At 39.0% G+C, this 26237-nt stretch overlaps 1 protein-coding gene and 1 pseudogene across 2 annotated transcripts in view; one reads left to right on the forward strand and one right to left on the reverse strand.

The window, feature by feature from the left end:
- HTR7 (5-hydroxytryptamine receptor 7) overlaps window positions 1–26237 on the forward strand; it is a gene marked incomplete at both ends in the record, with an annotated part of 101621 nt that overhangs the window by 17716 nt on the left and 57668 nt on the right. The gene's annotated exons all lie outside the window — the stretch shown is intronic.
- LOC308418184 (high mobility group protein B1-like) lies at window positions 8576–9210 on the reverse strand (annotated as a pseudogene). The gene has a single exon. The product of its transcript is annotated as a high mobility group protein B1-like (transcript).

Below are 26237 nucleotides of genomic sequence, written 5' to 3' on the forward strand. Positions count from 1 at the left end.
GATGACTTGTGATTAACTATCCCGGCAGCTATGTAATCTACATTCACTGAATTGCATTTCTAAACGCCAAAAGTTTCAGAACCCTGAAATACAGCCAGCCAGCCCAAAGGGCTTCAGATATAACATTAAGGAATTATGCTAGCACTATAATTCCAGTTATTATTAATAACATCCTCATCATCTTGTCTGAAAAGGAAAAGAAAATGCTCTGTGGTTGACAAGGTTAACACATTGTATTCACAATGCCAAAACCAAAGGACCTGCAGAAGGTTCAAAAGACCAGGTGTCAGAGCCCACCCACCCACCCACCCACCCACCCACCCACCCACACGCATGCACACACACACACCTTGCAATTGCTTCTTTCTATCCACGTATCCCCAGGGAAAATAATATTTACCCTCTATGGTTAAATAATGTACTTCTCTTCTTCACCTTAGAGGGGTTTGAGTTCAGTATAAAAGAATCGGAGTGATAAAAGGGATTAAATTAAGTGAACCATGTAAGTCTCCTGTTATTGGGCTCACTATGCAGTATACATTCAATAAATGCTATTTCTATTTATTGGCCGCTCTACTCAGGCACTGCCTTCATACCTAATACCTATGACTTTTCTTTATGAGGTTCATGAGCTTAATTGAAAATGTGTTGATTCACTGAAAGAAAAAGGTTTGGAATTTCCATTTAATTTTGTCTGCTCCACAGCGACGAAGGTGAAAGCCATCCCTGGCTTTCAGTTGCTAAGGCTTTCACAGTCCTGGCAACTTGTTAATGTCTGTGTTCCACAGGTGCAGAGCCATCAATGACTCACCAGCTTACAGTGCCTTGGGGAGGCCGATCCCTGGTGTTATCACTGCCTACACCTTGCTTCTGTTCTCCCCATACAATCTCTTTCATCCTAATTTGGTTTGGTTTCCCAAGTAAATCCATGTTCACCAAGAGGCATGTTCTGTAGACGGAGAATAAGAAGTTAGGCCCAGATGTGTCTGGAATCCAAGATACCCGTTCCTTCCTTTCTCCCTCCCTCCTTCCCCCTTTCCCTCAGTCAATCCACAAAGACAACTGAACATGTACTATAACACAGATATCCTGCTGAGAATTAGAAATGGATTTTCTAGCCAGACTAGCCCAGCTCCTGCCATTGTAGGTAGTACAGATGAGACCATGAATCATGAATTCATTACAGTTGATTACTCAATGCCTTAATTACAAATTGAAGTAACTGCTAGAAGAAAAAAGTGCAGAGTGATCTGAGACTAAGTATGGGGATTTCAGGAATGCTTAACAGCCACATAGTAGGCAATGTCTACAATGATGTAAAGGAACCAATGAGCTTTGAAATCAGACAGTTCCTGCTATATGCAATGTACATGAGTTTCCTTGGCATCCTCACCTACAGAATAGTCTTGAAAACAGTCATACATGTCATGTTCACTTTTGATCAGAAGAGACACTAGATGTCAGATACTCAGTTGGAGACACTTTACAAAGATGCTGGGAAAATTCAATAAGATATCACTGGCCTATAGATTCAGTAACAAGAAACACTCATAAACCAGTAGATTATATCTGAAATATTTACAAAGGAGAATGACACATCTACATTGAAGTTTGAGAAAATGTGGACACATTTGTAGGAAGAACAATTAAGTTGGGGAAGACACCAGTAATTAGACATAATAGTTCAGATAGAGTTGAACCATGTAGTAGAGAGCATAGTGATAATGGCTAATCAGTAAGAAGTCAGAGGCTCTGGCATTCCTTATGCTGGGAGCCAAGATACCTGTCCTTCATATGCCTCCTCCTTCTGAAGCACAGCCCTTCACCAAAGTGACCAGAGCTCTCCAGGCTCCTATTCTAGGCAAAAAGAAGGGAGGGAAGACAAAGTCCAGGAAGCTTATGATAATTGTCTTGAGGGATGTTATCTGAAAACCAAAACATCAATAGCTCTATTAGCATTTCTTGGACCAATATAGAGTAACATGGCCACACCTGGCAGTAAGAGAAACTAGGAAATAGCCTTTATTTTAGGAAGCCATATTCTGAGTGGGGAATCATATTTCCATAACTAAAGAGGAAGGAGAGGGTGGACCCAGGGAAAAGCAACTGCAGAATCAACAATAAGGGGGCAAACTCTTACTGGTTTGTGTGTCTTCCTTAGTCTCCCTTCACCTGGAAGGCCTCCTTGCTCTTCTTTCTGGGCTCACTCATATGCTAATTAGAGCCGCCATCTTGGCTGCTTTTCCTTTGCCTAGGATTCTTTCTGGTATTTCCAGCACCAATCTAATTCTACATTTTGACTGCAACCCCCACCATTAGCCCATATCCCAACTTCTCTTATATTATGCTACATATGTTGGGGGGAAGGAGGCTTGGTCTAGCCTGTATATGCTCTTTGGTTGGTGGTTCAGTCTCTGGGAGCACGCAAGGGTCCATGGTAGTTGACTCTGTTGGTCTTCTTGTGGAGTAGCTCAGGAGGTTAGTGAACGTTTCTAAGGTTTTATAATTAATGAAGAGAAACCTGGAACTTGAAGCCATTGGTGTTTTGGGTCAGGGAGTAAATGTCAATGCTTAGGACTTAACCTAGGCTCTTGTGTGTGCTAGTCTGAACTATATTTCCCAGGCCTTCCTGTAAGATACAAGATACATGTCTGTAAACTTGATAGCTAAAGCTTCATTTTGCAGACTTTGATAAACTGGGTGGCATGTGGAAATCATTTACCAAAGAAAGGTCTTGTTCATAGTGAGTGCTGATATATTAACCATTGCTATTGTTAGTACTATTGTGTTAAAGTATGCATTTCTGTTTAACAGGGAGTCCATTGCTGGGCACAGAAGAATTGGATCTCTAAGGAAATATTGAACAGTCCTAGTAAGTCAAAACTTATAGGATAAACATTCATAAGATAACCAGTGCCTTTGTCATCAGGACTCCCTTTTCTGGTTGGCTTACAGAGTATGGGAGGCTCAGAATACTGGGATGCATCTCAATGTTTCTGCATATAGTTGCACTTAGCATCTGGAAACAGCAGTGAGGGTAGTTTATGCCAACAAGCTAATAATTTGGGTAGGGCTAAGATGGGATCACTGTGGGTTACCAGACCCACTTCTTTACAGGTTCAAGGCACAATATCAGTAATAAACTCTACAAAGGGTCTCTCTCTCTCTCTCTCTCTCTCTCTGTGTGTGTGTGTGTGTGTGTGTGTGTGTGGTGTGAGAGAGGCAGACAGAGAGACAGAGAGAGGTTGAGCGAGAGACAGAGAGACAGAGACAGAGACACAGAGGGCAGGGAAGAAGATAGAGATTGAGTGAGTAAGCTAGAGGATTATCTAATAAGCAATTTTCTTCTTTGCTTACTAGACATTTAAGTATTGAAGATGTAAAGTTGAATAAGGACATAGGGCCAATGTCTAGTGCTATCTATCAGAGAGTATCAGGATAATTTTATTCACAGATCGAAACTTTGGAGCTTGAAAACATTTAGTTAAAGACATTGTATTACCACCAATTCCTTTGCGGTATGATCTTTCCTGAAGGGGTTATGAGTCATTTAGTTGCAAACATTTGGAATGTTTTTATCTCTTCTATCAGTAAGAACCAGGTACTCCATGATCTGTTTTCAAACAGACTTTCTGTGCCTAAAGAATTCTTAAGAAGTGCTACAAAATGATGCGTCATAGGTCAGACATCTTCTAATGTGTGTTGAAGTTAAGGATGCCAGTCTTGGGATGGGAAACTGTGGCCCTGTGGGGACATCTGTAGTTCTTCTATTTAGGTGACTTTCTAATTGCCTGTTCATCCATTTGCACTTTAATTTCTGTATGGTCCCTGTTCTGACTCAAATCCCAGAGTGTTCTGTATTGCTAAACACTGGTACATTTTACTCTTTAACAGGCAGCTGGATGGATGGCTTTCTTCCTTATGGATATTTCTCTCATCTGGAACATCAGACAAACTTAAGCCCTAAAGGAAGCCATCAATATTTTGGTAGAAACATAAGTAGACTTTCAGGGCATGGTCCAATCCAGCTGTGGTCAATATGGTTTATTTGTCCCCATATTGCAGAATTTTATTTTGAGTATTGCAATTGTATATGTTTGGATTTGAAGTATCTCTGTTGTTCTTTGTAAAAGTCCTGAAAATTTTTTCTTGCTCATGAATGAATTGGTTACTGTTTTACTATTGATAGTTATCAAGGCACTACAGGTTTCTGTGATGTTCCTGGCTTTGTTCTAAATTTCAATGCTGAAAGCTCTTAAAAATATCCATGAAAACATTAAGATGCCCCTTTATTATTAAAAGACTTAAAAGGGAATTCATCTATTTACTTCTTTACCTGTATTGGTTCCCTAATTTGTATTTTTTGTATTGTTTACTCTGCCATATCCTAAGCAAGACAAGCATACTATATTCTGGGATCTTATGTTTTAACAAAACAAAATGGACAAGAAACTGTCTATAGACAGAGAGACGGATATGTTAGGACAAAGTGGAACAAAGAGAATTAAAACACAGAGTCATGTTATAGAGGGTGATGATAGAAGGCCTTTCTGAGTATGTATACCAGAGAGGAAAGGGTGATGAGGATGGCTCATCTGGTAAGGATGCTTTCTACCAAGCCTGATGACCTGGATTCAGAATCTTGGTCTCACATAGTGAAAGGAGAAAACTGACTTCCACAGGTTGTTCTTTAACTTTTACATATGGTACCCTCCAACACACACACACACACACACACACACACACACACACACACACACACACACACACACCAGAAAACAAAAAGCAAAAGTATATCTAGATGTAAAGGAAAAGAAGGATCTATGCATGTGGTTAGAACATTCTAGTCAGAGAAAGCAACTGTTATGAAGACCCTGGGCCAGTCTGATTAGAAAGGAGGGACCAAAGTAAACAAGGAAGGAGATGAAAATATCATAGTGGTCATATATTATATTAGATAAAGCATTTGTATTTTATTTTAAATTTATTTTAAATGTGGTAGAGCCATTGAGCCCATGTTAGCAGCCCGATTCCCATCCTAATAGTTCTTTGTGGTTATATTATCAGTAATAACAGGGAAGAACAAGACTGAGAACTGGGAAGTTCACTGAAAGGCTTTTGCAATGGTTCAGGCAAGAGACAGCTGTAGTCTAAAATGGGTTTGGGTAGTAAAAATGGAGACAAGTAGAGGTATCCCAGGTGTACTTTGAAATGCTCTGGTAGGTCTTGCTAATAGACATGAGAGATCATCAGTCTTGTGCTTTTGGCTCAAAGAATTTAAGAGACAGTGATGTTGATAACTGTGATGTGCAAGTAGTAGCTTCAGTGGTCAACGGAAAGATTGCATTTAGAATGATCAATTTATTATCACCAAACATTTAGACACACAATCCTAGAATTCTGGAAAGAAGTCAAGGTTAGAGATATAAGACTAGAGATTTGCTGGCTAGTTTTGAATGACACCTCAAGATTCACCCATGGGCAAGCCTGTGGTTCATTTTCTTGACTGATGATAGATGTGGGAGGATGATGCTTCATATAGGCTGGTTGGACTGGGTGCTATAAGAAAGTAGATTGAGCAAACCATGGGAAACAATCTAGTAAGCAGCAACCTTCCACAGCCTCTGCATTAGTTCCTTTCTTCAGTTCTTGCCTTGAGTTCCTGTCCTGACTTCTTTGAGTGATAGCTTAAAAGCTATATGAGAAAATAAGCTATTAATTACCTCCTCAAGTTGCTTTTGGGAGATAAAGTGGTTTGAAGCTAAGAGAAGAAAAGGAGCCAACAAAGTTTAGGAGGGGATGGTTCATGGGATATGAGAAATGCCTGTGTGTGGAAGTCACTGGTGATCTTGACTAGGTTAGCTTCAGAGAGGTTGGTGGGAGGGAGGTCCAGGAGATGGAGATGACTGTGAATGGACAAAAGAAGCAAAAAGAACAATTAGCCATAACACTTCCAAAACATTTAGCCATCAAGCACTCATCAGGGCACCCAGATTCCAACCCCACATCTGCTGCAAATTGTTTATGCACATCTAGAATTCCATTAGGATAGGCAAGAACTTCAACATCATTATTCACGTCTATACTCTGAATCTCACAAGTTCTGGGCACACAGTAGGCATTTGGTCATTTTAGTTGAATGAATGGACGGATGACCTTAGGAAAATCCTTCTAGAATAGAAACAACTTAGGCACGAGAGCATGTCTCATATCTTAAGTCTCACATACACCAGCTGAGATGCAAATGCATTCCCGAGTGAATAAATAAGTCTGATGGATCTGGTTGTAGAGTTGGGAAGGTAGGAAAACTAAGAGATGGGAGATGGTCAGACCAAGGTTCCTGGAGCAGTGAGTATGACCCAAGTCTCAGGCCAAAGAGCTTTGTTGAGGCAGAAGGTGTAAGATAATTTGCAGACTCTTCTAAACTTGACTGATTCCCCAACTTCAATGCTATACATCATCCTTTAAGTCTAAGTTTTATTCTTCATAATTATAGATACAGAGATTATATCAACAAGGTTAGCCAAGGATCTGACTCTTAAAAACATCCACTGATGGTCAACGTTGCACTAAGAACTCAGGTTCTCCATTCAGTTAGGAAGGACACCTGGGATTATAGAGCTGATGAATGGGAGGACTCAGTGATTCCTTGTTGAAACTTCTTTTACTATAAAGGGGTTTAGAAATCAGATTTATCTTTATGAAAAGTCTTCAAGTGTAGTGGTTGTTGGGATGCTGTTCTTGGACTAGGTGTTTCTCCTAAGCTCTCATGCAGTTAGTACCACAACATTCATTTTATACCACCATCAAACAAGACTATTGCTTTAGTTTCTGTGTGATTTCACTCTTTGTCAAGTGATTAGACCCTTGGTGGCATTTTTTTCATGTCTGTTTTCTTCTAGCTCCTATTGGCATTTGGAAGGTATTTGATACACATTTGCTGGATGTGTGAATGATTAAATAAGTAAACTAATCAAATAAGCATATCATGACTACTTAATGGAATCTTGAGTATGGAACATATAGCCAGGAGTAAATGAAGAGCTGGAAACCACAGCATTGATGATGACCCAGTTTGGACTTTTGGGGCCTGTTTCCTTTCCTTCACCACAGCTGCCAACAGCATTCGTCTGTGACTTTGAAAGCACAGGTATACTTCATATGATTTGTGAAGACACTGCTGATTTTATTCCCAGGATGTTCTGTCAGTAAGGTCTTCCGGTAAGGGCAGTCAGTGTAATGTGGTTTTACCTGCATAGCTCATTATATGAACATCCCCAGAAGCCTTATTGGGTTAGCTTCTAAGCCTCAGAGACACAGTTTGACAGTGAAAATAGTATAGCAGGAGCGATCCAAGCATAGATTTTTCCAGGATACCTGCCCAACATGGGAAATCAAACAGTGAACTCACCTTATCTTCAGAACATTCCTCAACACACTGCTCACTTGGCTGAACTGCAGACAGTTTTTATATGTGTGCACTAGCTCCTCTTTTGATTCTTCTCTCATGGAACATCTCTGACAACAGCTCCTACTCTGACAAATTTCTTGGGGACTGGTATATTGTCCTCAGGTGTCTCACTTGTATACAGGCTTGTAACATGCTGTGAAAATGGTCCTAAGGTCTTTCCTTCCTGGTATGGACAGCTCTTTAAAAGTAAGCCTTTGCTGCCTTCACACAGGAGATCTAGGCTTGGCCTCCAGAATTTTGGCAATCATGATGCCTGTTTCTCCAGTTGCTGCTTTGGGGACCCTGTGATGCTAGTTACCTTGGTAAAAAGCCCGAGTTGGATAAGAAACCCATAGCTGGTTTCCTTGTCTTTCTGTTGCCTGTGACATGAATGAAGTGATCATAAATTATTCACACATGAGGAGATCTATCACATGACCACAGATACGAAGAGAACCCAGCCAAGATGAAATAGGCTTGCCTGGACCAAAAGAGGAAGCCAAATAAATAGCTGGTGTTGAAGCCACAAACTTTAGGATGGTTAGTTACTCTGAAAGAGCTAATTCATGAATTTACTCTTCTGTCTCCTGAATTTCTTTTCTTTTCTTTTTTTTTTTTTAATAAAAAATTGTATTTACTTAGAAGCATCCAGAATGTCAACAAAACAGCCGCAATTTTTTTTTGCAATTACAGAGTGGTATTCAGTTAACAGAACAATTATCTTCTTATAAGCTGCATCAGAGACAACTGAAGATGAAGAAAAAAAAAAAACAAAATAAAACCAAAAGAAAAAAAAAAACGGAAAAAAAAACCAAACTACTGTCCCCATATATAACTAATTTGTGCTGTGCACCAACAAGAACCTGCTTTAAATTTCCATGCCAATTTACAACCCCCAGACTGTACCAGGCAAGGTTAGTGGATATTGAAAATACCATCAGGACAGGGCTATCTAAAGACACATTCGGTAGTGTGTTAACTATACAAAAAAAGACACAGTACAGTTTAAAAACAAATCTTACACAGCCTTATATTTCAATTTTTTTCTTTAAAAGGAGTGAGTTGTGTACAAGGGGGTTAAATGCTTTATAGACAAGAAAAAAAAACTGCTCTAGAACCAACTTATTAATCATCATCATCTTCTTCTTCATCTTCGTCTTCCTCTTCTTCCTCCTCTTCCTCATCCTCTTCATCCTCCTCCTCATCTTCTTCTTCCTTCTTTTTCTTGCTCTTTTCAGCCTTGACCACCCCCTTTTTCGCTGCATCAGGTTTTCCTTTAGCTCTGTAGGCAGCAATATCCTTTTCGTACTTCTCCTTCAGCTTGGCGGCCTTCTTCTCATAGGGCTGCTTGTCATCCGCGGCAGTGTTGTTCCACATCTCCCCTAATTTCTTTGCGACATCACCAATGGATAAGCCAGGATGCTCACCTTTGATTTTTGGGCGGTACTCAGAACAGAACAAGAAGAAGGCCGAAGGAGGCCTCTTGGGTGCATTGGGGTCCTTGAACTTCTTTTTGGTCTCCCCTTTTGGGGGATGTAGGTTTTCATTTCTCTTTCATAATGAGCCTTGTCAGCCTTTGCCATATCTTCAAATTTCCCCTTTTCTTTAGCAGACATGGTCTTGCACCTCTCTGAGCACTTCTTGGAGAACTCTGAGAAGTTGACAGAAGCATCCGGGTGCTTCTTCTTGTGCTCCTCCCGGCAGGTTTGTACAAAGAATGCATATGAGGACATCTTGCCTCTCGGTTTCTTAGGGTCTCCTTTGCCCGTGTTTAGTAGATTTTCCTCCGCGAGGCACAGAGTCGCCCAGCGCCCGTCCGGCTCTCGCTTGCCCCGGCGCTGTCTCTATGGAGCTCAATGGACTGCAATCCTGAATTTATTTTCTTATATTAATTTGTACATATTGTGGCACAATGCCCATTCTACTCCAGATGGGTAAGTTTATGAGTCTGTCTCTCTAGGAGACCTTGGATACCCCAGAGATGGGGCAGTACCTGCAGGAGTGAAAAACTTGGTCTATATAAGTACAAGTCACAAAATCCATTCTGAAAATGTGACAATGTATATGTAGATAAAAAATGGATAACTATAAGCAGATCAATTAAGTGTCTTTTCATCTTGGTTCCTTTGTCACCAATAGTACCCTTATATATTTCTTCCCCACTTTCCATTTAGTGACACAAAACTTGGCACTGGGTATATTGTATTATCATTGTTTTATATTTTCACATTCTCTTGTGCGGTTATGGTGCCTTTTGTCCATCCTTACAACTTTTTAGTATACCCACAGATCAAAACAAAGCCACTCCAAGTTTTAAAAAATGGGATTATATAGCTATAAAAGACATCAGCCAAAATAAAGCCTTTTGATAAAAGCCAAAGTTTCCCTTTTCTAACTTACATTTCTCAAATGGCATTATGGGATGATTGATGTTTTATTTAGATATTTTCTTTTCAATACAAAAGAGTTGTACTTGCAAAATGAGCAGTTTTCCCACTGAAAGCCATTAATTTCATCTTGTCTAAGGTGGTAACTCTTTAAACAAATTCATTTAATGTGTTGCTTCGGTACAAATTGTTGATCAGTTTGGGGCATTTTGGAAATCCCTTAAGTGAAAAAGGCTTCCACAATCCAAATAAAGACAAAGCAAGATGGCTCAGGTTAAAGCCATTAATAAACTTCCAAGAATTACTTCTTAAATGCCAAATGTGAGATTAATAATAAACATTAGCACTGATTAGCCAAACCCTGTGCTGCACAGTGAACATCTTATTTGATCTTCATTTACAGCTCCTTGTGGTCGGTTCTAATGTTCCCATTCTACAGATGAGGAAAGGCTTAGAGAGTTTAATCAGGGTATACAGGATAACCTGGGTCCTGGAACCAAACATTATTGTGTCTTATTTTAGACCTGATAGCTTAATCTTGAGTTTCACAGGGAAGGAAATGGAAATTATCTACTCATGATGTATCTTCCACATTGCAAATCAAATTACTGATCTAGCCATGGAGACTTACCTAGGGGCATGAAGTACTTGGTTGGCAGAAGCATGGTACTTATCTCCTTTTGAGTCATCTTGATGTTGAGAGGGTAGGAGCTGAACTAGGTGCATATGTGGGTCCATGCTATTCCCAGATGCCTACACATTTTGTCTTTGCATATATTTAGGTCACAGGGTCCAACAAACTATTAAACATCTGAGAATGTAAAATGGTAAAATGGAGACTTCCAGTCTCCACATTTCTCCAGGCACCTTTCTTCTGGAAAACTGAACCATGACCTGGTTCCTGGCTGGATTCTACAGTTCATATCTCAGGGAAGGACCTGTCAGAGGATGAAGGGAGGGTGTGCCACTGTAGGGGCCACTTGTACTTTCTGTACTTCTTCTTAAACATGTTTTTATTTTGTATTTTCTATTTTCCCTAATTTTCATGAGTTCTTTGAGAATGTTGAACTTTGATCATATTCACCGTTCCTCCATTGCTCCCAGATCCATCCCATTTCCTTAACACCGCCCTTTTTTTTACATATTTTATTGGATATATTTTATTTATGTTTCAAATGTTATCTCCTTCTCAGATTCTCCTCCACATCCCTATCCCATCACTCCTCCCCCTGCTTCTATGAGAATGTTCACCCAAACACCCACCCCCTCTTTCCTCCCCACTCCCTCTTGCCTCCCCACCCTGACATTCCTTTGCACTGGGGCACTGAGCCTTGGCAGGGCCAAGGGTTTTTTCTCCCACTGATGCCCAACATGGACATCCTCTGCTACAATTGCAGCTAGAACCATGGGTCTACCATGTGTACTCTTTAGGTGGTGGTTTAATCCCTGGGAGCTCTGGTTGGTTGGTATTGTTGTTCTTAAGGGGTTGCAAACCCCTTCAACTCCTTCAGTTCTTTCTCTAACTTCTTCATTAAGGAGCCTGTTCTCAGTACTATGTTTGGCTGTGAACATCCGCCTCTGTATTTATTATGCTCTGGCAGAGCCTCTCAGGAGACAGCTATATCAGGCTCCTGTCAGCATGCACTTCTTGGCATAGCAATATTGTTTGGGTTTGGTGGCTCAATATGGGCTGTGTACTGGCTGGTTTTGTGTCAACTTGACACAAGCGGGAGTTATCACAGAGAAAGGAGCTTCAGTTGAGGAAATGCCTCCCTGAGATCCAGCTGTAAGGCATTTTCTCTACTACTGATCAAGGGGGGGAGGGCCCATCTCATTGTGGGTGGTGCCATCCCTGGGATGGTAGACATGGGTTCTATAAGAAAGCAGGCTGAGCAAGCCATGAGAAGCAAGCTAGTTAGTGACATCCCTCCGTGGCTTCTGCATCAGCTCCTGTTTTCTGACCTGCTTGAGTTCCAGTCCTGACTTTCTTTGGTGATGAACAGCAATGTGGAAACTGTAAGCTGAATAAATCCTTTCCTCCCCAACTTGCTTCTTGGTCATGATGTTTTGTGCAGGAATAGAAACCCTGACTAAGACAGGCTGTATTGCAGTAAATATTAAAAATGATGGCTTAGCCCTTTATTGGCCCCTGCAGTCTCAAACCTTGGATTGCTGCTCTAATGTGGAGCTGAGCGCCCAGACTCTGTCATTCAGTCCACAAGCTACACTCTCCATGAGATTCCCTTCCCAGGTGGTTCACTCTGCTTCTGTCCCAGGTGGATCTGGCCACCCCGGTGTGTTTCTTTACACTACCACCTAGCACAAACATTACTCCAAAGCCAGGTAGCTTTTTCATGTTAGGTTAATATATTAAGTTCTCAATCCACAAATCCTCTATACAATCAGATTAAATCTAAAGGACAAAGATACAAACTGCCCTTCTATATGAGATAAATGACCTGTAGAATCCCTTAAAATATTCAGATCTACCTGCTAATTAAGTCCACCTGAATCCAGGTCCACTTTCTTTAGCTCCATCTTGATTTTTCTCTTTTCTTTCCACCCCCTCTTCTGTTTCCTACCCTTTCTCCACCTACCTCTCTACTGTCTAATCATATATCACTTTAACATCAACCCATAAGGCCAGATCCCCAGGTAGGGCAGTCTCTGGATGGCCTTTCCTTTGGTTTCTGCTCCAGACTTTGTCTCCATATATTTTCTTGAGAATATTTTTGTTCCCCCTTCTAAGAAGGACTGGATCATCACACTTTGGTTATTCTTCTTCTTGAGCTTTGTGTTGTCTGTGAATTGTATCTTGGGTATTCTGAGCTTTTGGGCTAATATCAGTGAGTGCATACCATGAGTGTATTTTTGTGATTGGGTTACCTCACTCAGGATGATATTTTCCAGATCCTTCCATTTGCCTAAGAATTTCAGGAACTCATTATTTTTAATAGCTGAGTAGTAGTCCATTGTGTAAATGTACCACATTTTCTGTGTCCATTCCACTGTTGAAGGACATCTGGGTTCTTTCCAACTCCTGGCTATTATAAATAAGGCTGCTATGAACATAATGGAGCATGTGTCCTTGTTGTATGTTAGAGCATCTTTTGGGTATATGCCCAGGAACACCCAATTTTGTATGCTTTCCTTTTTTTCTGTGGTTTTGTTTTAAAAGCCTTTTAAGTACAGCTTATACTGTTCACATATTCTTGGATGTGCAACCTTCACTTGAAGCTGGTTTACCCACAGGCTTTTCACCCTTAAACAAAACTATCTCCTTTTCCCATCAGCTATCAGTTGCCAATAGCTCCTTGGCTAGGACTTCATGCCTACCTTTTGTTTTCCATGCTGTGATTTTGTTTGTCCTGAGCCCGTGTATATGATCACAGCTGCTCATTTGTGCCTCTGCCTTGCTGTGTCTGAAAAATAGTTTCATTGTGGCTCTAATATTTTACCTCTTCCACCACGATTCCTGAACTGCAGGTAGAGGGGATGCAGTGCAGATGGAGTGTTTAGGGCTGACCATTCTAAAGTCTCTTATTCTCTGCACCTTGATCAGGGTCTCTGTGTTGTTATCTACCCCAAAAAAGAAGCTCTTCTAAGAAGCTGCACTAATCTATGAGTACAACATTAAGTACTTAGGAGTTGGTGAAATACTATGTCCATCTAGCAGAGTATTTGTAGTATGTCTTCTAAGGTCTGTGACCTGCCTAGTTTATAGGTTTCCTGACTCCAGTAATGGTGCTTGGTTTGGGTTTCAACTTTGGGAGTGGGCCTTAAATCCAATGAGAAAGGATTGATTACTTTCAAGATATTCATGCCATTAATGTACCAATGGGCATGTCTCTCCAGGGCAGTTGTTACTGTCGTTAAAAAATGCACAATTGTGTAAGAGTGATGAATCATTTTTCCCCTTTTGTATCATGCATAATACTTTCTAGCATCATAAAAGCTAGTCAGTAGGGATGAAGCTTTCTTGCAAGCAGCAGCTTGATTTCTTTATGTTGTATAACTCAAGTATGTGTTGTCTTCATGAAAAGGGTATTAACCATCAAGTTATGGACAATAGTCAAGTACATTGCAATATCTTGTAAGATTGGGGTCCTATGGGCCTTCATTTATCAACAATGCCAAAAGAGGTAACACATTCCTGACATTGTGCCTTTATTTGTTATTTGTTATGGTGTTTATTAGGAGCATTGTTGAACATTTTAAGTGTTTCTCAGACACTTGTGTTTTGTCCTTTGCACACTCCATTTAGTTCCGTGTCTCATTTTAAGTGGAGTTATTTGCTTTCTTGATGTTTAATTTTTTGAGTTCCTTGTATATTCCAGATACTAACCATTGTTAGATGTATAACTGGTTAAGATTTTCCCTCCATTTTATAGGCATCTTCACAAAATGCTGATATCTTTTGCTGCACAAAAGCTTTTAAGTCTCACGAGACACCATTTATTAATTGTTGGTCTTAATCTCTGCTCTTTGTCCTGTTCAGAAAGACCTTTCCTGCCAACAAGTTCAAGATTATTTTCTACTTTTTTCTCAATCTTATCAAAGATAGCAGTTTTTTCATTGAGATCTTTGATCTACTCAGTGTTGAGTTTTGGCTGATTGAGAGATAAGGATCTATTTTCTTCTACTCATAGATGTCCAGTTTGACCAGCAGAATTTGTAGAAGGTTTTCTCTCATCTCTGTTACTCCCATGTATATTGTTGGACTCTTGGCTGTAAATCAGTAAGCCAAAAGAGTATGGGGTGATATATGTGGGTTCTTAGTTCGGTTCCACTGATCAATGTGTCTGTTTTTATGCTGTTACTATGCTGTTTTTATTACTGTAGTTTTGTAGCATAACTTAAAATCCAGGAGGGTGATATTTCTAACCATTCTTTTTTGTTCAAGATTGTTTTTATTTAGTGTTTCCAAAATTTAAGAACATTCCAATTTCTCTGAAGATTTGTATTGAGGTTTTCATGAGGACTGTTTTGAATCTGTAAATTGCTTTTGATAGAATTGTAACTTTTACTGTGTTAAACCAAGAGCATAGAAGATATTTCTATATTCTATTATCTTTTACAGTTTCCTTCTTGGAATACAGTGTTCATAGTACAAGTCTTTTGCTTCCTTGGTTAGATTTCTTCAAATATTTTTTGAGAATATTATTAATGGAGTTGCTTCCTTGGTGTCTTTCTAAGTGTTGTTGTCATTTATATATAGGAAAGATACTGATTTTTGCATGTTTATTTTCTATCCTGTTATGTTGTTGAACGTGGTTGTCATCTGTAGGAAATTTCTGGTGGCATCATTAGGATCTTTTATGTATAGTATTAATTATATCTTATGCAAATAACAGCACTTTGACTTCTTTATTTCCTATTTGTATCCCTTTAATTTCCTTCATTGGCCTTGTAGTCTCAGAGATGCAGAGATAACTCAGCTCATGCAAATCAATAAACATAATCCACCACATAAATAGATGTAAGGAAACAAATCATATGATCATCTCATTAAAGAAAAGTCTTTGACAAAATCTAATATTTCTTCATGATAAAAGTCCTAGAAAAATCTAGGAATTTAGGGGTCATATCTTATCATAGTAAAGATAGGAAACACATAGCCAGCATCTTTTTCAATAGAGAAAAGTAAAAGTATTTTCTCTAAAATATGGAACAAGACCAGGATGCCCACTCCCTTTCCCCATCCCACCTTGTATTCAATGTAGCACTGGAAGTATTGTTCTGTTTCTTGACTGTGCATCCCCTCAGGGAGAACTTGCTTTTAAACACCCCCCCCCAGAACTGGTTCCCCATCCCTTCCCCAAGTATGCCCAGGATTCTCATTGTCCTCTTGTCGCCACAGTCTGTGCTGTAATTTTTGTACCGCAGCCCACACCCGTGAAACATTCTTCTGGAACTATCCTGAGTGTGCACTCTTGATTTCACTGCAACCCTGACTGGCATGGTGATTCCTCTGTTTTTCCGTTCCGTTGCCCACAAATCCTAAAGTCCTGCCTGTCTCCCTTCCCAGCCATAGATCCCCAGCAACTTTATTTACCAATCACAGCCAGCTAGGAGAAGGGAACCTCAGCACTTCACATGCGGGATTCTCATGCAATTTTGGGAAACCAAATAACAATGTAGGCATAAAACCAAATCCACAACATTTCTCTGTTTTTGTCCACTAAAAAGCATATTTTCTTTCAGATACACAATAGTTATCATTATAATAGTTATATAACAGTTACATAAGCTATAAGGTATTATATACGTTTATATACATTTAGTCCATCAGTTTTGTCAATTTAGGTACATTATCTTAAAATCCATCCTAACATAAAGAGTTTATAATTCTATACATGAATTATATTTTTATCTTAACTTTCATTACTGTCTGAAGACCATCCTTTCAAATCCATGTCCTCTTCCTCAATGTCAAACAACTTAAGTTTGATTATGAGTCTATTACTAGTTTTCAACCTTGTCAGAGATCTGAGAACAAATGGAATATATCCTGCAAATGTAGCAAGCACAAAAACATAGTTTCCAAAACATAAAGAAATTGCAGAGAGAGCTGACTACCTGGATTGTTCCCTATTTCTCAAAACACTGGAGCATCTGTTTTCAGCCTCCTGGTCCAGAGCCATCTGTCAGATTTTAAGTGAAGCAGGAACTAGGAGGAACTTACTCTGCTCTGGCAGAGCTAAGCTGTTGACTATCCTGCATCATGTGCCTTTTTCTGGACATTATTTTTTGTCTCTATAGGTGAATTAGGGCAATTCTTGCCCATCGGCTACCTTGCCACAACTGGAGCAACTCTATATGGAAGTTATGATGCTCAATATCTTTTCAATCATGAAGAGAGGAACCGTCAGGAGCAGATATGTCTCTTAGTCAAAAATCTATTAATAGTGAAATGATTTTAAATGTCATACCCTGTGGATTTCTGATGCTTCTGAAGACCCTGTTTATATATAGTGTATCTGAACTGTTAAACCTTGACTACTCTTAGCTATTTCTAGTTGAGTAATAATGAAATTACCTTATAAAATTAAATCAGATATAATATAGTTATGAGTTTACTAATTAATCAAGTAACTAAGTAATGCTTTAACTTGCATTACTTAATCATTCTAAACACTTTGTAAATTGGAAAAGAAGAAGTAAAAATATCATTATTTGCAGATGACAATATAGTATACTTAAGTGAACCCAAAAATTCCACCAGAGAATTTTTACAGCTGATAAACGCCTTTAGCAAAGTGGCAGGATATAAAATTAACTCAAACAAATCAGTAGCCTTCCTCTACTCAAAGGACAAACATGCTGAGAAAGAAATTAGGAAAAAGATACCCTTCACAAGAGTCACAAACAATATGAAATACCTTGGTTTGACTATATCTAAGCAAGTGAAGGACCTGTATGACAAGAACTTCAAGTCTCTGAAGAAGGAAATCGAGGAAGATCTCAGAAGATGGAAAGATCTCCCATGCTCATGAATTGGAAGGATCAACATAGTAAAAACGGCCATCTTACCAAAAGCAATCTATAGATTCAATGCAATCCCCATCAAAATTCCAACCCAATTCTTCATAGAGTTGGAAAGAGCAATGTGCAATTTCATCTGGAATAACAAAAAACCTAGAATAGTGAAATCCATCATCAACAACAAGAAAACATCTGCAGGAATCACTATCCCTGACCTCAAGCTATATTACAAGGCAATTGTGTTAAAAACCACATGCTACTGGTACAGAGATAGGAATGTGGATCAATGGAATAGAATAGAAGATCCAGAAATGAACCCTCACACATATGTTGACTTGATTTTTGACAAAGGAGCAGTAAACATTCAATAGAAAAAGGACAGCCTATTCAACAAATGGTGTTGGTCCAACTGACACTCAGCATGCAGAAGAATGAAAATAAACCCTTTCTTATCTCCTTGTACAAAGCTCAAGTGCAAGTGGATCAAAAATCTCCACATTAAGCCAGGTACACTGAAACTATTAGAAGAGAAAGTAGGGAAAACCTTAGAACACATAGGCACAGGGGAAATTTTCCTGAACAGAACACCAAAGGCTTGTGCTCTAAGGTCAAAGATTGACAAATGAGACTTAATGAGATTGCAAAGTTTCTGTAAGGCTAAGGACACTGTCAAGGAAACAAAACAGCAGCCAACAGATTGGGAAAAGATCTTTACCAACCCCACATTTGATAGAGGTCAAATATCCAATATATAAAAAGAACTTAAGAAAATAGACGCTAGAGAATCAAACAATCCTATTAAAAATGGGGTACAGAGCTAAATAAAAAATTCTCAATTGAGAAATATTGAATGGCTAAGAAGCATCTTAGGAGGTGCTCGACATTCCCAGTCATCAGGGAAATGCAAATCAAAACAACCCTGAGATTCTACCTCACACTAACCAGCATGGCTAAGATCAAAAATTCAGATGACAGTAGATGCTGGCAAACATGCGGAGAAAGAGGAACACCTTTCCACTGCTTGTGGGGTTGTGAACTGGTACAACCACTCTGGAAATCAATCTGGTGATTCCTCATAAAATTGGACATATTCCTACCTGAAGACCCAGTTATTCCACTTCTGGGCATATACCCCAGAGATGCTCCAACATACAATAAAGACACATGCACTACAATGTTCATAGCAGCCCTATTTATAATAGCAAGAAGGTGGGAAGAACTCAGATGTCCTTCAGTAGATGAATGGATACAAAAATTATGGTATATTTACACAATGGAGTACTACTCAGCCATTAGAAACAATGACTTTATGAAATTCCTAGGAAAATGAATGCATCTAGAGAATATCATCCTGAGTGAGGTAATCCAGTCACAGAAGAACAGACATAATATGCAGTCATTGATAATTGGATACTAGCCCCAGAAAACTCTTAATACCCCAGAAACAACTCACAGGCCACATGAAGCTCAGGAAAAAAAGGCCAAAAAGTGAAAGCCTTAGTCCTTCTGAGGAAAAAAAATAAGTGTAAAGCACCCTCTCAGAGTGTGCTACTCCTGGACCTTAAATCATTAATAATCTAAGAGCTAAGAATATAGCCTTGTGGCAATTTTTGGTAATTTCATTTTTGATAAAAATCATTATGTTTAATCTATACACACTAAGAAAACTCTGACTGTTTCCATGTTCTGTTCTGTTCTACATGTACTTTATGCTTATGGTAACTAGTAAATTTCAATTCTAAAAGAATTAAGTACTAACAAAAATGTATTCATATACTGTTATGCCAAAATGGCTTTAAAAATTTGTACAGGACACAGAGCAGAGCCTGGCCCATCTGCCACCCTAAACGGCGGCTCGTAGAGGCTGAGCAACTGGTGGGTGGGAGACCTGGGCTGCCAGGGAGCAGAGAGATCTCTGCAGAGTGCACACGGAAAGTGCACCCCCTGCCTTGCCCTGCCCCGCACTGTCTGATCCAGCAACCAGGAATAGAACGTTGGAACTTCTGTTCCCACTCGGTGACTCTGAGGCATAGAACAGGGCTCGACCCATTTGCCATCTGGACCAGTGGAGATCCAGGGACACAGACCAGATACAAGGGAAATGCAAGAACATATCACTGACAACAAAATGGCAAGAGGAAAGAGAAAGAGTATATCCCAAAGAAACCAAGACAACCTGGCAACACCAGAACCCAGCTCTCCCATAACAGAAAACATCGGAATTCCAAACACTCCAGACAAGGAAGACACAGACCTGAAATCATACCTCAAGATGCTGATAGAGATACTTAAACAAGAACGGGAGGAAAAGCAAAAAGATTTAGAAGCTTTTAAAGAGGAAACAAGAAAAACACTCAAAGAACTCAAAGAACTAGAGGAAAACAGAATCAAAGAGATGAAGAAATGGAAGAGGGAATTTAAAACAGAAATTGACACAATAAAGAAAACACAAAAAGAGATAACCCTAGAGGTAGAACACCTAAAAAAGAAATCAGGAATCACAGAAGCAAGCATTTTTAATAGATTACAAGAGATGGAAGAGAGAATCTCGGGGGCAGAAGACAGCATTGTAAACATAGACAAAACAGCCAGAGAAGATGCAAAAAACAACAAGCTCCTACCCAAAATGTCCAGGAAATCCAGGACACAATGAGAAGACTGAACCTAAGGATAATAGGAATAGAAGAGGGAGAAGAGTATCAACTAAGAGGCACAGTAAATATCTTCAACAAAATCGTAGAAGAAAACTTCCCTACCCTCAAGAATGAGATGACCACGAGCATAAAAGAAGCCTTCAGAACTCCAAATAGGTTGGACCAGAAAAGAAATACCTCCCGACACATAAAAGTAAAAACATCAAGCGCCCAAAGCAAAGAAAGAATACTAAAAGCAGTAGGGGAAAAAGGTCAGGTAACATATAAAGGCAGGCCAATCAGACTCACACCCGATTTCTCAACAGAGACTATGAAAGCTAGAAGAGCCTGGACAGACATCATGCACACCCTAAGAGAACACAAGTGCCAGCCCAAGCTGCTATACCCAGCAAAACTATCAATCACCATCGATGGAGAGATGAAGATATTTCAAGACAAATCAAAATTTACACAATATCTGACTACAAACCCAGCACTACAACGAATTATAGGTGGAAAACCCAATACAATGAGGGAAAATACAGCCTAGTAAAAACAAGAAAACTCCTAAACGAGAAAACTAAAGAAGAAAAAGACACAGACACAACTCAACCCACAAAAGCAATGATGGCAGGAAACAGAAACAACTATTCCTTGATATCTATTAACATAAATGGACTCAACTCTCCAATAAAGAGACATAGGCTATCAGACTGGATACATAAACAAAATCCAGCATTTTGCTGCATACAGGAAACTCATCTCAGAGACAAAGACAGACACTATCTCAGAGTTAAAGGGTGGGAAAAAAACTTGCAAGCAAACAGCTCCAAGAAGCAAGCTGGAGTGGCGATTCTAATATCGAATAAAGTAAATTTCCAACCAAAAGTTATCAAAAAAGATAAGGAAGGACACTTTTTACTCATTACCGGGGAAACCGGTCAGGAGAAACTCTCAATCCTTAACATATATGCTCCAAACAAAAAAGCACCCACATTCATAAAAGAAATCCTACTAAAGCTCAAAAAATATATTTCATCTTACACAATAATAGTGGGAGACTTTAATACCCCACTCTCACCAATGGACAGATCATGGAAACAGAAACTGAACAAGGACACTGCAAAACTAGCAGAGTCTTTGAACCAACTAGAATTAATAGATATATACAGAACATATTATCCTAAAGAAAAAGAATACACCTTCTTCTCAGCAACCAATGGCACCTTCTCGAAAATTGACCACATAATTAGACACAGAACGAGCCTCAATCGATATAAGAAGATTGAAATACTCCCGTGCATCCTCTCAGATCACCATGGTCTACGACTGGTCTTTAACAACAACAAAGAAAACAATAAGCCCACATACACATGGAAACTAAACAACACTCTGTTAAACGATAGCAGGGTCAAAGAAGAAATAAAAAAAGGAATTAAGGATTTTCTGGAATTGAACGAAGACGAAAACACAATATACCCAAACCTATGGGATGCAATGAAAGCAGTACTGAGAAGAAAATTCATAGCCCTAAGTGCTTCCAAAAAGAAACTGGAGATAGCATACATCAGCAACCTGACAGCACAGCTAAAAGCCCTAGAACAGAAGGAAGCAGATATACCCAAAAAGAGTAGACGGCAAGAAATAATCAAAATTAGGGCAGAAATAGACCAAATAGAATCAAAAAGAACCATTGAAAAAATAAAAAAAAAACCAAGAGTTGGTTCTTTGAGAAAATCAACAAGATTGATAAACCCCTAGCAAGACTAACTAGAGGGCAAAGAGAGAGTATACAAATTAACAACATCAGAAAGGAAAGTGGGGACATAACAACTGAAACTGAGGAAATTCAAGAAATCATCAGATCCTACTACAAAAACTTATACTCCACAAAATTGGAAAATCTGGAGGAAATGGACGAATTCCTAGATAGATACAAGATCCCAAAGTTAAACCAGGACCAAGTAAACCATCTCAATAACCCTATAACACCTAAAGAAATAGAAGAAGTCATCAAAAGTCTCCCAACCAAAAAAAACCCAGGTCCAGACGGGTTCAGTGCAGAATTTTATAAGACATTTATTGGGGATATAACACCAATACTCTCCAAACTATTCCAAAAGATAGAATCAGATGAAATACTACCTAACTCATTTTTTGAGGCTACAATAAACCTCGTACCTAAACCACACAAAGACCCTACAAGGAAAGAGAACTTCAGACCAATCTCACTTATGAACATTGATGCAAAGATACTCAACAAAATCCTCGCAAACCGAATCCAAGAACACATTAAAACGATCATTCATCATGACCAAGTAGGCTTCATCCCTGGGATGCAGGGATGGTTTAACATAAGGAAATCCATCAACGTAATCCACCATATAAACAAACTCAAAGATCAAAATCACATGGTCATCTCACTAGATGCTGAGAAAGCATTCTACAAAATCCAACACCCCTTCATGTTAAAAGTCCTGGAAAGAACAGGAATCCAAGGTCCATACCTAAACATAATAAAAGCAATATACAGCAAACCAACAGCCAACATCAAACTTAATGGCGAGAAACTTTAAGCAATCCCACTAAAATCAGGGACTCGACAAGGCTGCCCACTCTCTCCCTACCTATTCAACATAGTACTGGAAGTCCTGGCTGGAGCAATTAGACAGCAAAAGGAGATCAAGGGGATACAAATCGGAAAGGAAGAGATAAAAACATCACTCTTTGCCGATGACATGATAGTGTACTTGAGTGACCCCAAAAATTCTACCAGAGAACTTCTACCACTGATAAACAAGTTCAGCAAAGTGGCTGGATACAAAATTAACTCGAACAAATCAGTAGCTTCCTATACTCAAAGGACAAACATGTGGAGAAAGAAATTAGGGAAAAGGTACCCTTCACAATCGTCACAAAAACTATGAAATACCTTGGTGTGTGACTCTAACTAAGCAAGTGAAGGACCTGTATGACAAGAACTTCAAACCTCTAAAGAAAGAAATTGAGGAGGATCTCAGAAAATGGAAAGATCTCCCATGCTCATGGATTGGAAAGATCAACATCTTAAAAATGGCCATCCTACCAAAAGCAATCTACAGATTCAATGCAATCCCCATCAAAATTCCAACCCAGTTCTTCATGGAACTGGAAAGGTCAATGTGCAATTTCATATGGAATAACAAAAGACCTAGAATAGCTAAATCCATCCTCAACAACAAAAAAACATCTGCGGGAATCACTATCCCTGACCTCAAGCTATATTACAAGGCAATTGTGCTGAAAACTGCATGGTACTGGTACAGAAATAGGCATGTGGATCAATGGAATAGAATAGAAGATCCAGAAATGAGCCCTCATGTATATGGTCACCTGATTTTTGACAAAGGGGCTGTAAACATTCAATGGAAAAAGGACAGCCTATTCCACAAATGGTGCTGGTCCAACTGGCACTCAGCCTGCAGAAGAATAAAAATAGACCCTTTTTTATCTCCTTGTACAAAGCTCAAGTGTAAGTGGATCAAAGATCTCCACATTAAACCAGATACACTGAAACTATTAGATGAGAAAGTAGGGAAAACCTTAGAACACATAGGCATAGGAGAAAATTTCCTGAACAAAACACCAATGGCTCAAGCTCTAAGGTCAAAGATTAACAAATGGGACTTAATGAGATTGGAAAGTTTCTGTAAGGCTAAGAACATCGTCAAGAAAACAAAACGGCAACCAACAGAATGGGAAAAGATCTTTACCAACACCACATCAGATAGAGGCCTAATATCCAAGGTATACAAAGAACTCAAAAAGCTAGACACCAGAGAATCAAATAATCCTATTAAAAATGGGGTACAGAGCTAAACAAAACGTTCTCAGTTGAGGAACATGGAATGGCTGAGAAATACCTGAGGAAGTGCTCGACATCCTTAGCCATCAGGGAAATGCAAATCAAAACAACCCTGAGATTCCACCTCACACCATTCAGATTGGCCAAGATCCAAAACTCAGATGACAATAGATGCTGGCGAGGTTGTGGAGAAAGAGGAACACTTCTCCACTGTTGGTGGGGTTGCAAACTAATACAACCACTCTGGAAATCAGTCTGGCGATACCTCAGAAAATTGGATATAGTACTACCTGAAGAGCCAGCTATTCCACTTCTGGGCATATACCCCAGAGACACTTTAATACACAACAAAGATATATGCACCACAATGTTCATAGCGGCTCTATTTATAATAGCCAGAAGCTGGAAAGAACCCAGATGTTCTTCAGAAGATGAATGGATACAAAAATTGTGGTACATATACACAATGGAATACTACTCAGCCACCAGAAACAATGACTTAACCAAATTCTTAAGAAAATGGCTGCATCTAGAGAATATCATCCTGAGTGAGATAACCCAGTCACAAAAGACCAGACATAATATGCAGTCACTGATATTGGGATGCTAACCCCATAGGCTTGCACTCCCCCAGAAACAACTCACAGACTGTATGAAGTCCAAAAAATAAAGAAAACAAAAAAAATATATTTACAAAACAAGAAGACTTTGACTATTTCCATGTTGGGTTTTGTTTTGCATGTACTTTACGCTCATTGTAACTATTAGGTTTTCAATGCATACTTTCAAGCAAGCCCTTGAAAAAATCAAGTACTGACTAAAAAATATATTCACATAGTTTTATGTAAAAATTATTTTAATATCTGAAAAAACAGTACTGACAAAAATGTATAATTTTAAGTAAAAAATGTTTAGAATCTGTACATTTATCCTTGTTTTGTAAAATAAAGTCTTTTAAAAAATTTGTACATGCCTTTCTCCTTTACATATATAGTTGATAGATATAAAGAACAGTTCATAATAGCAGCTACTAGAAGAATGGCGTCAAAGCCTTGTACACTTAGATGAATTACATAGGCACAATACCCACTGAAGAATAACAATGCTAATTTTAAATGTTGTATCAATATACAAAGATTTATACCAATGAGAAATCTTAAACCTATACCAATTCATAAATTTTATACTAACATATATAATTATAACTTCAATTTTGCATCATGTATAAATATTACTATCAGTTTAAGAGTAGGACTTTATACAATGCTTTGTTTATGAATAAGTTTAGCAATCTAGCCTATATATCTAATTTTTAATAAAAACACTCAACCCCCACTCCCCTTCAACCCCCTTCCTTTTATCTAGGAAGGAAAGGATAGAGAAGAAGAAAGGAAGGATAGAATTCATCACCTCTAAGTTCTCTATTTAGTTTCCTCCCTGTTCAAAATTATGACTATTTGCAAACCATCCCTTAAAATGACAGCCTACCTATGACTTATAAAATAACTATAAACAGATACCCAAAGCCAAGGAATTGGGATGACAACTCTCTTTAACTTCTTCATGCTGAACTGAGGTGTGGAGGGGTAGGAAAATTAGAAAAATTGTTTAGATTTAAGAAAGCTAGCTTTAGTATTCATTTTCCAGTCTCTGTGTGCTTAGAAGGCTTGCGGTGTGACAGATGTTCTGACTGGATCTGTCTGAATGTCTGGAAGACTCAAGTCCATTGGAATTCAGCAGCTATTCCTGAAGCTGTTCTGGAAGCAAGTCTTACTTTGGAAACAGCATCAAGGGGAAGGGAGCTGGAAAAGCACGCCATTTCAGAATCCCTGTGGATGAATCTTGTCAGAGTTGCACATTCTGCAATATATAAATCTTACAACCAAAATTTTAGCACTGTTAAGATGGATTATGCAAGGCACACAGATCAGTTAAGGATGAACTTTTGCTTCTTGTTTGAGCAGCTGAAAGACAAATATTCTTTTATGAGTTAAGTTGATTAATAACCAATTGTAATAGATCTTCATTCATGACAGGTGAAGGATGAGTAGATAACATGAGAGCATCATCAGAAACCATCTCTACTTGTAGCGTCTGTACCTTTCTGGTAGCTAGGATGTCTAGAACTCTCCAGATCTGAGTACCAAGCAGTAGTAGTGGTCTGAATGTATATTCAGCAAATCCTTCTATCAAAAATTTTGCTCCAGCAAAATCTCTTTATGGGCTCATGCCCCTCTTCTTCCTCCTTCCCTCCATCTCTTCCTCTGCCTCCCTCCCTTTCTTTTCCCCTTCCTTCTTCCCTCCCAGCCATAACAATGAAATGTATCAACCAAAGAAAGGTCCATTACCCTATTAAACTCCTAGGGAACAACTTAAAAGGTCTTTATTATAGTATTTGCTTTTGTAGAATAATTTATTTCTCTTCAGCCTGGGAACTC

Source organism: Micromys minutus, assembly GCF_963924665.1.
Source record: "Micromys minutus genome assembly, chromosome: 2".
In the NCBI taxonomy this organism is placed as follows: Eukaryota; Metazoa; Chordata; class Mammalia; order Rodentia; family Muridae; genus Micromys; species Micromys minutus.